The sequence below is a fragment of the Athene cunicularia genome, assembly GCF_003259725.1.
Source record: "Athene cunicularia isolate RWA chromosome 7 unlocalized genomic scaffold, athCun1 chr7_part2, whole genome shotgun sequence".
Classification (NCBI taxonomy): domain Eukaryota; kingdom Metazoa; phylum Chordata; class Aves; order Strigiformes; family Strigidae; genus Athene; species Athene cunicularia.
In genome coordinates this window covers 3,747,804-3,760,628 of record NW_020799108.1, presented here as the reverse complement: position 1 = coordinate 3,760,628, position 12,825 = coordinate 3,747,804, and the positions used below count along the sequence as shown (strand labels likewise).

The following is a 12,825-nucleotide window of genomic DNA, read 5'->3' as shown; positions in this document are numbered from 1 at the left end:
CCTTTTTTTTTTTTTTTTTCTTTCTCCATTTCAGTGTAAATAGAAGTAATTTTTCCATGGAGATGGTATTTAATGTCGTTTTAAAGATGCCATATAAATATGTGAACACGGAATTTGATTTTTGCACGGGGTTGCTTTTTAGGAAATGTCTGCAAGTAATGATAGCTGAGATTTGGTCAGTAGGTGTCCTTTGAGGTAGGGAGAGGCTACTTACAGTTCTGTTCTTACTTGTCCCCAGTTATTTGTTGCATTCTGACAAGGGTCTTCAGGAACCAGGCAGGAGACTGCAGTTCCTGGAGCTGATGATTTAGTCATCCTTCTATAGCAGCAATACATTAGGAGATCTCTTTCTTCCAGCTTCTCCTCTGCTCCTAGCTATGTATTCCTTCCTCCCCCTGTACTCATCTGGAAATCCTTCATTAAGCAGCTTTAAGTCACTAATGTGGCAGAAATTTAAGTAGTGTGTTTGTGGGGTTACTGACCTAGTTTTCTGCCAGACTGGTGAGTTACAGCAACTCGTGGGGGCTCCTGCTGTGGGTCAGCTCCGACAGTTGTTAAATAGTGGGAGTGTGCAGAGCTTTTGTACCATGCTTTTGACATTTTCAATGTTACTGGCAACTATTCTGAGAAGGAAATTTAGCTCTGCCTACTCACTGTATGTATTCAGGAACTTCAGGGCTGTTAGGTGTTGAAACAGAATCTGTGTATGTACTTGATTCTGTAAGTGGCTACATTTCTTAATAACACACATCTATATCCGATTTTAAATTTAAAGAGCCTGTGACATTTTCCAGCAGAATGGGCTGTATTTCTTTTTCCATGGTCTTGGACCAAAGTTGCATAGCTGGCTATCTAAACTAACCTCTTAAAACATGCACCAGACTGATTGGACTTAATTTATGTCAGTTTGTAAAGCGTGATTCTTCTGGATATGAGATGAACGATTGTAACAAAGTAGAATATTATAATGTTATAACTGAACAAATGTGAAACACTGTAGAATTTTGTAGAATAATTTAGTATTTGTGATGTGCAAAATGGCTTACAAGGTGTAAGCAGATAAAATAAATTCTTAGTAATGCAAGATCCAGGTGATTAACTATTTAAGTTCATAAGACTTGCAGGAAAAAGTACATCAGTTGCTGTTTATTTTTCCTGTAACAGCTAATATTCAAATCTGAATTTCCTTCCTCTACAGATACATTCATCCGCTTTCGAAGTGGAAATATGTGCCTGCTTATGTTTTCATATTTTTGTAACCATTTACCTTACATAGATTGAAAACAGGCTTTGGGTATCAAATACCTTTTTTTATCTTTCATTACTGTCAAAGTTCATTCTCATAAAACTAATTTAAGGTCACTTTGTTGTGATACAGTGCAATTGCCTCGCTTCATAATCTGTTTTTATTATATCAGCTCTGTTTGAAACTCTCCCTCTTCACAGTGCCTTTACGTTATCTTAGAGGAAGACCTGAGGTGTTTGCATTGGACTACAGCACAAGTAGTCTTGTATTTCATGGATTCTTGTGTATAAGGAAAGGCAAGTCTGATTATTGGCAACACTTGAAATTCCAAAGTCCACTGGTATTTGTCCAGGTCATTAGGAGTGAAGTTACTCAGGGTCAGCACAAAGGAGGAAGTAACAGATTTACTGCTAAGAAATGGCTGGGAAATGTCTGTGTGAAGTAATTACATGCAGGAAGCTGTATGGGAATAGGAAGTCCGAAAAGGCCAAGACTGGCCTATAAGATCTGGGGAGAATCCAGGCACCTACGACTACCAGGTTCATTGCTGATTTTTCTCTTCAACTTGAAGGATGGTTGCCCAACAATCTGGATCTGTTTTGGGGTATTTTGGTGTGAGTTTGTTTCCTTCCCCGCAAATAATTTTTTATTTTAAAACACGTAGTTACAGTAAATTCCTCTGTGTTCTGCTTGGCTTCTAGGGCTTTCTAGAGGCTTGTCAGAGATGAGTATAAAATGGTTTTCAGGAAGGAAGTCACATTGCTAGTAAATAGTCCAATTAAATTTTAATGCAGAGAGTGCATGAATGCCTTAATTTCTCTGGGACAGCTTCTATCATTCGTAGTTACTGAAATAATGAATGTTTTCTCTGTAGTTTATTTAAAGGGATCTTCAGAGAACCTCTTTGCATATTCTATCAAAATATATGCAGATTGACTACCCACAAGTCCATTCACTGAGCTATCAAAAATGTACTAAGGCACTTCAAAAGAATTGAGCCAAGTGAAGATTTTGTGTCTTCAAGTGATATCAGTACCATAGCAGATTCTTCCTATTTCTCATTCTTTAAGAGGAAATCTGGAATTTCTTCATCTATTGGTAGACGTATTTGGTAATAGGTTGCTGTGAAATAAGTGGTGTTGCCTTTCAACTCCACAGAGGTTGAAGAATGAAGTGCTGTGGAATTTGCTCTGTGAAGGCTTAGTAGTTCACTCTTCTTTGTACAACCCTATACTGTAATTACTCAATACATGACAAGGCTACAGTTTAAACTTCTATGAAATTCCCATAAACCACTGTGACAGTCAAGTCAATGATTTTAAGAATAATTTCCCTGTGAAAAAGTTATTGGTTTTAATTCTTGGAAGCATGGATAGTATCACCCAGTGGGATACTGAAACAGTCAACAGACAGTGAACATTCAGTCTGGTTTTGAGACTCCTCCAGTTAGTGTTTGGTGAGCTCAAATTTCTATTTCAGTGATCTGACCATTGACTCAGAAGTATTGATTTCTTTGCGTTTGTAGAATTGTTACATGTTTGATTTGCTTTTGAAGGAAGGAGTGAAGCCTAGTGTGCAGTTCTGTGGCAGCTGAAGTTTGATCTGAACCTTGAGCTGTCAAGGGATCCCCTTTCTTGATTTCCACCTGCCTCCTATGTGGCCTGCTAGCCAGTTGGCCTTGCCTTCTCTCCCCTGCCAGCACCAGTGCTTTGGTGTGCAGAGAGACCCTTTGGAGAGCTGATTTTCCAAAAGTAACCTCCCCTTGCACCCCTAGTTTGTTTTTTCCTCAGATGGTCTCTCTGAATTGATTCCCTGTGCAGTTTCATGAGGGAGGGGAAAAGCCAAAGTGATGCTAATCCTACTTCAGTTTGGTTTAAGAGGCAGTGTAATGGCCCCCGCAGAGAAAGAGAGAATTATTCCTGGATTACTGAATAACAGGGTTGTCTAGAGTTATTGAGCAGCTGATTAGAAAAAAAATCTTTGTCTAACCACAAGTGGTCCATGGAGTACTAGAGAGTTGATAGTTCACAACTGATGTGTGAAAACCATATTAATTTAAAACTGCATTGCCTCAATTAAAAGCTTGGCTTAAGGGTTGATGTTTTGGGAACTTCTTGTCTAAAGAGAGATAAATTTCTTTTTTTCATCCCCTATTCCCATTGGTAGTTTCCTTGATTTATAGAAGAAGGAGGCTTGTTTAGGGCTTGACTGTATTGTGCTTTTTAGTGAGCTTTGGGGCAGACTTTTTCTGCAAGGAAAAAGGAACTGAATAGGTTTGAGTTGGTTGTGTGTGATACATTGACTTTTGTTATCTTTTTGAATTTCTGCAGTGATTTTTTTTTTTTAACTTTCTGTCATGGATAAATAGCAAGTGGTGTGAATGCATAAGTGTTGGGGTTTTTTCTTTTGTTTTGTTTTAAAGGACCCATTTCTACTTGAGAAGCATTGCTTTGTGGTGCTTCCCAGCCTTTCTCTTTGTTTCATGTGGGCCTCCCTAGAATGCTTAAATATGCTAATCCCTGGCAGCAGGAGGGTAAAGGCTTTTTAAACTTTTTGGTTTTGTGAGCCTTTGGTTACTTCAGATAATAAGAAAATGTAAATAATAAAGATATGTAAATGATGTGCATAATTATTTGCTAAGACTATACTGCAGACATAGATTGCTTTTGGAAGACTTCTAGAATAAAGTGGGATAGATATTAAGAGATAGTAGGAGACTAATTTAAACAGCATACTTACAGAACTCTGAACTGGTTTAGCTCTAGTACTGAATTGTATTTGATTTCTTTTAAAGTGATAAGTGATGAAAAAAGCTAATGTTGCTGTTCTAAAATGAAATTAAATGGTCAGAAAAATTTTATATGTTTATACTTAACCTATTTCTAATGTAAAGGTTTTCTACTGAAGAGTTGATTGTGACTATTTTTTTCCCCCTCTTCCCATTTAATCTGTTGCTCTTTTTTGGATTATTTGGTAATGTGATAGCTGCCTTATGGACACAAGCTGTTACTCTGGTTTTGCACCATGTTTGGATAAGCTGTAAGCATTACATACAGAACAATGCAAGTAATATCTTAAAAACTTGAGATTTTAAGGAAGTCATTTGCATTTCTGAGGAAAATAAGGGAGTGATACAAATTAACTCGATGCTAGATGGCTCTATGATTTTTTTAGAGATATTAATGTGAGATAGAATGAAGGAAATAGACTATTGACTTCATCACTGTATGATCTATTGCAAACTTGCTAAGTATCAGGTTCAAAATCATAATTTGGGACACATACAATGGGGAATTAACAAATCCTTAATGTTAAGCACTAATGTTAAGTTAAACACTAAATTAAAGACATGCTTATGCTCTGCTGAATACTGTACTTCAATATTAAGCCAAACCAAGACATTTATCTTGTGTTCATAATAAGTGGCTTAGATTTGCATGAAGTAATATTTTTCTTGGTGCGTAATTGCTTTTGTATAAAGTAATGCTTTATAATGGACTTTTATACAGTTGGATAACTTTTTTTTTAATGTGACCTGGTAAACAAATGTTTTTGGTAGTGAATTATGGACATTTTTAACAGGAGCTTACATGTACTAGGGTATAATTGTCTATTCCAACCCTAGAGAAAGATGTCAATCTTTTCAAGATTGAAGGAGGTCATTGCTAGCAAAATGTTTTGTTGCTGTTGTTTTTAATGCAAGCTATTTCATGCCATTTCCTTCCTGAAAAGAATATTGATTAATGACTTTAAAGGATATTTAATTGCATTTAAAATTTTAAATTGCTTGACATCCATATTTGCATTTTAGTTGGGTAAAGTCCATTGTTGCTTTTCTATGAAAGTTGTGATTTGATATAGTTGGTTTCTCTTTAAAGGTCGTTGATACACATGCATGGGATAGAATAGGATGATAAAAAGGAGAAATACTCAATACTTCTCTGTGAAAGAAAAATTTCTAGAGGTTTGTTTTGTTTTTTTTTTACACAAAATGTCGTATCTCTGTTTTAGAGTGTCCTAAGCTACCGATGCTTAGAAGCCAGAAAATTGTACTGGAAAATATTATAAGTTTGTGTGTCTAACATCTGAAACTGGTCAGTATTGGAAATGATCCAAAAAACATATGCAATGTAAGTGTAGGGTTTCAAAAATATTCTACTCTGTTACTGGCACCAAGTGAATAGCTGGAGGGAGACTAATGTAACAGCCTGAAACCTTTTCATACCCTGAGTGGTTAGCAGCTGAAATGCTTTTAACCAGCGGGATAATCCTTGTAAATTATGTGCATTGGGTCATTGGGAAAAACCTTTTGTCTCATGCTGAAAATGAAGGTCTTCTGATCATTTTGCCCATACATTAAGAATGCCGAGAGGTCAGTGTTGCATGTTTTCCCTACTGTGTTAAACTTTACATAGTGGATTTGTGCTACAAAAGAGGGGTGGTACAAATAAATAAGTATTGCCATTTTCAAAAGCACACAGTTGCCCTGTGAAGAAAGATGTGGATGGTGAATGTCCTTAACCTGAAGCCCCGTGTGCACGGTGTGGGTTTTTGCGGTGTTGTCACGTAGGCACTGGGTGCCATCCTGCTTGCAGTGGGGGAGGTCCAGCATCCTCGCAGCTCCTTCGCTCTGCTGCTGCTGATCCTGCTGCTTTTCTGCTTCATTACGCTGATGTGGGCATTGTTGATGCCTTTTCACTCTCAGTCCCTCCGTCTGATTCAAAGGCTACTCTAGTATATCTAAAGGAAAAGGTCCTTCACCTCCTTCTCTCTCAAATATAGCCTGCATAGCAAATATTCGGTGGTGTGATTATGGAACTCTGTTCAGCTGCACAGTTACAAAGACAGATTTAAATGAAATCCAGACTAAAATTTTAGTCCAGTTTGGTGAGAAAATGATAAATGGAATAACAGGTTTTTCATGATAGCAGCTTGGTAAATTACAGGTTGATGGGTATTGTTAAGATGAGCAAACATTTCCATCTCTTCCATGCTGTTAATTATGCAGAATCAGTGTCTCTTCTCAAATATCCTTACATATAAATCCTTATTTTTGCATTTCACAGGTGTTAATTTGTATATCTTTCATAGTCTGATATTAACAAAGTGAGATGATGTTAGTGCAAACCTTTTCTTCAATGCCATACGGTGGGTTGCTAATTCAATTTAAAATTAGTGATATCTAATACACAAAATCATTGTTTTATATAAATTGATTTTGTATAAATGTGGTTTTACAAGTCAGTTGACAGTTATGCACAAATTGAAAAATAATTTGTGATTAAGTGCAGAAATAGATTGGCACAGCAGTGGTAACCTAGACAGTGCTTTACCACTTCTGGGCAAATGGACTTCTTATCTGCAGCCTTCCCGCATCTTTTCTCTTGAACCGTTTGCCCTCCCTTCTTGTACTCTCGTCCATGCTCCTTTGTTTGCTGTTCAGATTTCCCACACCCTATTTGTGCCGTTACTGCTGTATTTAATTAAATGTTTTGCCTTTGCAAAATTATCCAAATGCAGTGCTTCACTGAAGGACGTGCTATGAAATGCCTTCCATAGGAAGCAAAGTCTTCTTGCCAAGAGTCAGCTGGAGAGACCCACACCCCCCCTTCCATCTCTCCCAGCAGTGGGGAGACATTAGATGTTATCTGTAGCTTTTATTATGACTCCACTTTGTGCTTGTTAAAGCTCATCCACATCTTTTATTAGGTACAGTCTCTTGCTGTATTTATGTAATAACAATGTGAAACACGTGAATCTGGTTCTCCTATTCAGTTGTTCATGCTCAAGCAGTAACCTTCTCCTTTACCTTGGGGAAATGCTTGCTCCATTTGGACAAGGCTTGTCTGGGTGGAGAGAGCAAGTGCTGGTCCTAACCTAGGATTTACTTGGTATGTTCATTAGATATTACAAACAGAATGTCTTTTAATGTAAGCTTTGAAGAGTAAGTGCCTTTGCTAAATACTGTATATTTACTGTGTATATATAATTTATGCATATAAAGCAAAAGACTTGCGGTGAGAACTGCTTTCAACATGAGATGGTAAAGAGAACTAACAACGGTAAAGGGAGTAAACTTCCTCCATGTTAGTTTTGAGCTTCGACAGTGCTGGCATTGAGCCTGAGGAGATGGGATTCTTCATTGGTTAATTACTGATAATTTACTAAAGTTACACTTTTCAGATGCAGCAGTGGCTGCCAGTGGGATCTGAATGGAATGTATGGTTTCATGTGGATGTCTCCTGTGCACCAGTGATCTTTTTGAAAGGAAATGTTTTGGGCCTTGTTAACAAAGATTTAGGTTATACCCTGTAATATCATGGTAGGTCAAACTCAATTAAATTTTAATTTTAATAAAGTTTACAAGTTACTGTAGAGAAAAGTGATATTTCTTTCCAAATAAATAAACTCCTAACCCAAACACGTAAGTCTTACTGGATAACTAAATAAGGGAGAGCACTTTTTGTGCACAGAAACAAGTTGCAAACCAACTCTCTGTGTGCAGTTCATTATATTCTGGGTTTTTTGTTTTTTTTTTTGTTTTACTTCAAGCTGCTCTACATTTAGTTTCGAAGCAGAGAAACTGTTGTCTATTATATAGTTAGGTGGTAGTGTAATCTGTTGTTTTTTGGTTTTTTTTTTTTTTTTAACCAAGGTTGTAGTCAGTCAAAAAAAGAAATAATCTAAAATACGGATATGAAGCATGAAAATTACTGTAATTTAAAACGTGAAAGTATGAGTGGACATTACGTTCCTGAGCAAATTTTATTGAGTAGTGTCACTAATGTGTTATTGTCATGTTTCTTTAGTTGAAAGCTTTGATACTTGTTTAAAGAAAAAAATCTCCTCCTGTCTTGTAGAACTCGGTTCCTTTTCCTAGTGATTTGCCCTATCAGTGATGCTTAGAAAAGAAATCAGAACTTTACTACTACTGATTTTTTTTTCCCCAAGTATTAAATAGGTAGCTGGATATCTGACAATTTAAGTTAGAAGGGTTAAGGGTTTCTTTTGCATCAAATGCTAGCTGACTTGAACAGCATTAGATGTAAACTTTGCTAATTGTTACAATGTATTAGTGCTTGCTTTTCCTGGAGAGGATTCGCAGTGACATTGGATTAGCTGAGATAAAGTCTGGGGTATACGATATTCTCGAATGTCTGCTTGTCTCTTTATTTTGGAAGGGAAAGCCGCGCTGTCAGGCGCAGCTTTGCCGGCGGTTCTTGTCTGTTTGATGAAGGCTGTTTGCAGTGCTGGCGAGGCGGCTGCAGTGCCGGGGCGCTGCCAGGACCTCATTAAGGGCAGCTTGGACCCGGGCCAGGCATTCAGGGCAGGGGAGCCTCAGCATTTTCTCTCCCAGGGAAGAGAAGCAGTTCAAAAAGGGAGGGGGAGAAAGAAAAGACTGCTTCACCCATCAACTGCTGGGTTTTATTGTGCTAAAGGGGTTAGCTAAGTTCTTGGAAATAAACTCAGGCTGTAACTTCTGCTAGCTGTTGTGAAAGTTGAATGTGTTCCCTCCTGTCCCTCGCCTTTTCCCTTTGCGTTAGTGAGACGCAATAACCGAACAGGACGTTCAAAGGTCTTCCCGTGCTCTTAGTAAATTGGCTTCTCTGGTGCTCTATTCTAAATCAAATGAGAAATAACATATCGTAGAGATGTAAACATAACCACCGTGGAAAAATATGGCCTAGTTTTCACATTTCCCATTCTTTGCAAGCTGTAAAGTATTTCTTAAAAATATATACTTCAATCCATTCCTTTTCTTCAACAATAAATTATTGAAATAATTTTTATAAGACACAAAGCTGTTTGTTTGCTACCATTGAAAGTGTATTCTCTGTATCAGTTATGGGGAAAACCTGAGGTAATGTTACAACTCTTTGGAAATATTAAGAAACTGAAGCAAGTGTGTTTTAAGAGATCAAAAAGAACACCTTCTGAAATGAAGTTCTGCTAGACAGAAGCATCTTCACCTCTGATGCCACTTTTTTCCTTCTGTATTTAACCTATGATTTTGATCTGGGTAACAAGGCTTTCTAAAAAACACAGTAGCTCTGAGCAGCACCAATATGAAAAGCTTTTCATTTAGGTGCTACCCTGCTGAATGTTTTGAACAACTAAGATGCAAAACTGTGCCCTCAGATACCTGTGCAAAGACAACACAGAATAATTCAGTGTAACTGAGCCATTGTAATGTGAATTGGTTTTAGCAATAAATTGGATGAGTGTGTTACATGGATGTGTCTGGATCTGTCTCTTCTGTCTTTCTCTTGCATTTTTACCCAAAAGTGCCCAAAAAGATTTAGGGGAGGGGAGGGGGAAGCATGAAAGTAAGTTACAACCTGCTGCCAGCCAGGGCTGTTGGCTGAGAGAGGTACTATTTACTCATGTTAGCTAACTTGTTTTGCAAATTTGCAAACCCAACTTTTTTTTTCCAGACTTTTCTTTAGAAATTACACTCTCCTCATCAGTTTAATAGTTTATTTAGGAAAATGATGGCATTCTTAGCACAGCTGGGGAAACCTCTTCTACCTGAAGAAATAAATGGTGGCTTTTGTTGATGGTTGTCCGGGGTATACGGCAAAATTTATACAGTGCTGTTTTCTGTTTTGAGAACAGAACCTGATAATGAGTCAGAATATTCATAAAACTAACACATGGCCCCTCAGACTCCTCAGGACTCGTGATTTCAGCAAAACCCTTTTGTGGAGATGCAGTAGACAGACTCTCATGCAATTCACTGTTTGAGACGTAGGGGTTTTTTTTTGTATTGCAGGGAGTATGTCTTGAAGGTATGTATTTGTTACAATTCTTCAGATGCTGGGCATATGTAAGCTCATGGAAGTGCTACTGAAGGAAATACATTGTATTGAAGGAGACTGTATGCTGGTGAAACCCTGCTATTTGTACAGCTGCAGATCATTTGATAGAGACATAAAGAAGCAGGCCAGAATGGGGATCTGAATACTCCTATACTGTGTGAAAACTGGACACATCCTTAGTTAGCTGGGTTGACTGCGAAGGAAAGAAGCAGCCTGTCCCATGCTATGTTGTTAATCATTTTCTGGGAGTGGGGCAATGCAAGCAGCAGTGCTGCTGAGGGGTTACAGTCAGCTTTTAAAACAACATTTGTTTTACAATGCAGATAAATTGTCTGTGGTGTCTAAAAGCAAACGTGCTGCTTGTTTGCTTTTTCAAAGGGATTTAGAATTGCTCTAAGGATTGCACAGACTGATGTTGAGTCAGTGCAATAGTACTGTCTTTTGATAGTAAATCTTAGAAATACGGGGTGAAGTAAGAGTAGAGGGATGAACACTTAAGTAGTCAGCTGGCACTTCAGCATATAGCTAATACTTGAGGTACAGGGAGTTGATTACAATTTCTTGTAGAATATTGGTTTAATTTTGAGGGTGTGCTAGCCTCAGAGAGGGGAGCACGTACTGATGGCTGTTACTCTCTGTAGATTTCTTCTCAAGAAATGGTAGTTCTGCAAATATTTAAAGCAACATAGTCAAAAGCTAAAAATTGGATATATTGCTGACCAAGGTGCAAACCTCAGATTTGTCCCCCCAGTCTAGAAAGGTAAGTTGCTTTGAATATTTAGTATGTTAATACTAAAGCTGTTCAACAGTTATTGATAATAGTATGTAGGAAAAGTATCACTGACCACTGAAGCTTATTTGTTTATTAATGGCAGAATGGGTGAAGTACAAAATAAAATTAAAAATCATCACAAAAGCTTTTGTTGTTGACTTTTTTTTCCGTAGATTAAAAATGACATATATCTTTCATGTTTATCTCAAAATATTTGTTTGATACTTCAGAAGGTTGTGGCTTTGCTTGAAATAATCTAAATCATGCTGCAGGTCCTTAGAGCCATTTTTTTGTGATCTGGAAAGTCTACAAGCCGTAGGTTCTGCATGCCATCATTATACTTAAAAATAGCTGAGATAGTTAGAAGGAAGTAATGTTATTAATGTTTTGCTTTTATCACAAAATATCCATAAATGAGAAGTGATTTCTTTGAACTTGTTTAGATTCTGGCCGCCGCCCCCCCCCCCCCTTAAAAAAAAAAAAAAGTTTTAAAGATTCTGAATCATTGAGCTGAGTCACCTCTAGCTAAAGTTAGGCAGACCAGTATGTGTGGCATATTTCTTTGCCTTGATGGCATGCCAGAAATGTGCAATCAAATTTGCATGTCTGGATTTGCATTTAGTAACTAAAGCTCCATGGATATAGTTTAGAAAATAAATTTTTTTTAGATATTTGATTTAAGAATTTAGACAACAATTTAAGAAATGTTTCTGGTTCTAATTGCTGTTGATGCTAATCTCTCTTAATTACTTGCAGGTTAGATATTGATACTGCTTGAACTTTCTCTCAGACCTGAACTTCATATCATAGGACATCTGTCAGAAATTGCAGACACTCCCTCACGATGTTTAAAAATGAAAAATTACTATTCAAGTAGAATAATTAAAATTACTTCTTACTTATTTGTCAAATGATGTTGGCAATTGAAACCTTTTCATTGCACTTTCCCTACTAGTGACTGTCAGATTTCTCACTGCAATAGATGTGAATTATAGGGACTCCAGATAACGGGCCGCTGAGAATATTTTGAATGTTAAGGCTCAGGGCTCTAGAAGGGAAATACAGATGTGCATTCTATTTTTCAAATATGGCCTGGACAATTACTTACCCAGTATGTTTCCCTTCATTATTTATTTTCTTTTCAGAAAGAGAATTCATACTGTCTCCATTTTCCTATTCTTGAATTCTTTGAGAGGTGTGCCAAGAAAGCCCGAGCATTTGGGGTCAGCTAGGAAATGGCTTTTCTTCCACTCATAAGACTGAGCCATCTGTCAACTATAGCAGGAATTTGCGATAAAAACTAGAGACGGTATTCTCTGATGTATTGGTACTTGTTTTCATTTATGTGAACTGGAGGACAAAGAGTTGAATCTCCAGGGCATAATGATATTACTAGTACATAACCATATTGCTATCTGAAAATCAAGGCTTGCAGGAATCCTCTAATGCTGGCATCTGTGCCTGCCATAAGCAATGGTAAATTGCTTGTCTTTTCTTGCACTCCTGCCACTTCATTCAGGCCAGGAGGGTGCAATAAATATCAGAAGTTCACCTTGGAACTGAGGGATGGCTTCTGCAAACTCAAAAAAGGATTAGACAAGAGCTAGATGAATGTTGTCCTAATTAATTTTCAGATGAGGGCTCAAACCAGAGAACCTATCAAGAATTTTAATTGTTTTTTCTTCCATGTGCTTTTGGCAATGGAAATACAATGAAGAACTGATGGAATTTGATGGAGTGTTAATTTTTACTTGAATATTATAATGGTGGTTATAGTGGCACCCAAAATGATGTTTTCATTGTTCTTGCTTTTGTAATGACGAATTTCTTGCAGAACAGTGCAACCAATGAATAAAATTCAGAATGATCTGTCATTCATCCCTGGATGGTTGCATAAAAATGTAAGCCACTGGTGCCTTTATGTCAGTCTTCTGTCTTTTCCTCGAGGTAAAACAACCCTGGATTAGTTTACAATCTTCACAGCACCC

At 37.4% G+C, this 12,825-nt stretch overlaps 1 protein-coding gene and 1 long non-coding RNA gene across 5 annotated transcripts in view; one reads left to right on the top strand and one right to left on the bottom strand.

Moving 5' to 3' along the window:
- LOC113482568 overlaps positions 1-409 on the bottom strand; it is a 16,572-nt gene extending 16,163 nt beyond the window's left edge. Inside the window, exon 1 of the long non-coding RNA XR_003398861.1 lies at positions 215-409. This is a non-coding gene — a long non-coding RNA (uncharacterized LOC113482568). The remainder of the gene's footprint in view (positions 1-214) is intronic.
- Positions 1-12,825, top strand: part of BMPR2 (bone morphogenetic protein receptor type 2) — a 114,827-nt gene that overhangs the window by 26,144 nt on the left and 75,858 nt on the right. The gene's annotated exons all lie outside the window — the stretch shown is intronic.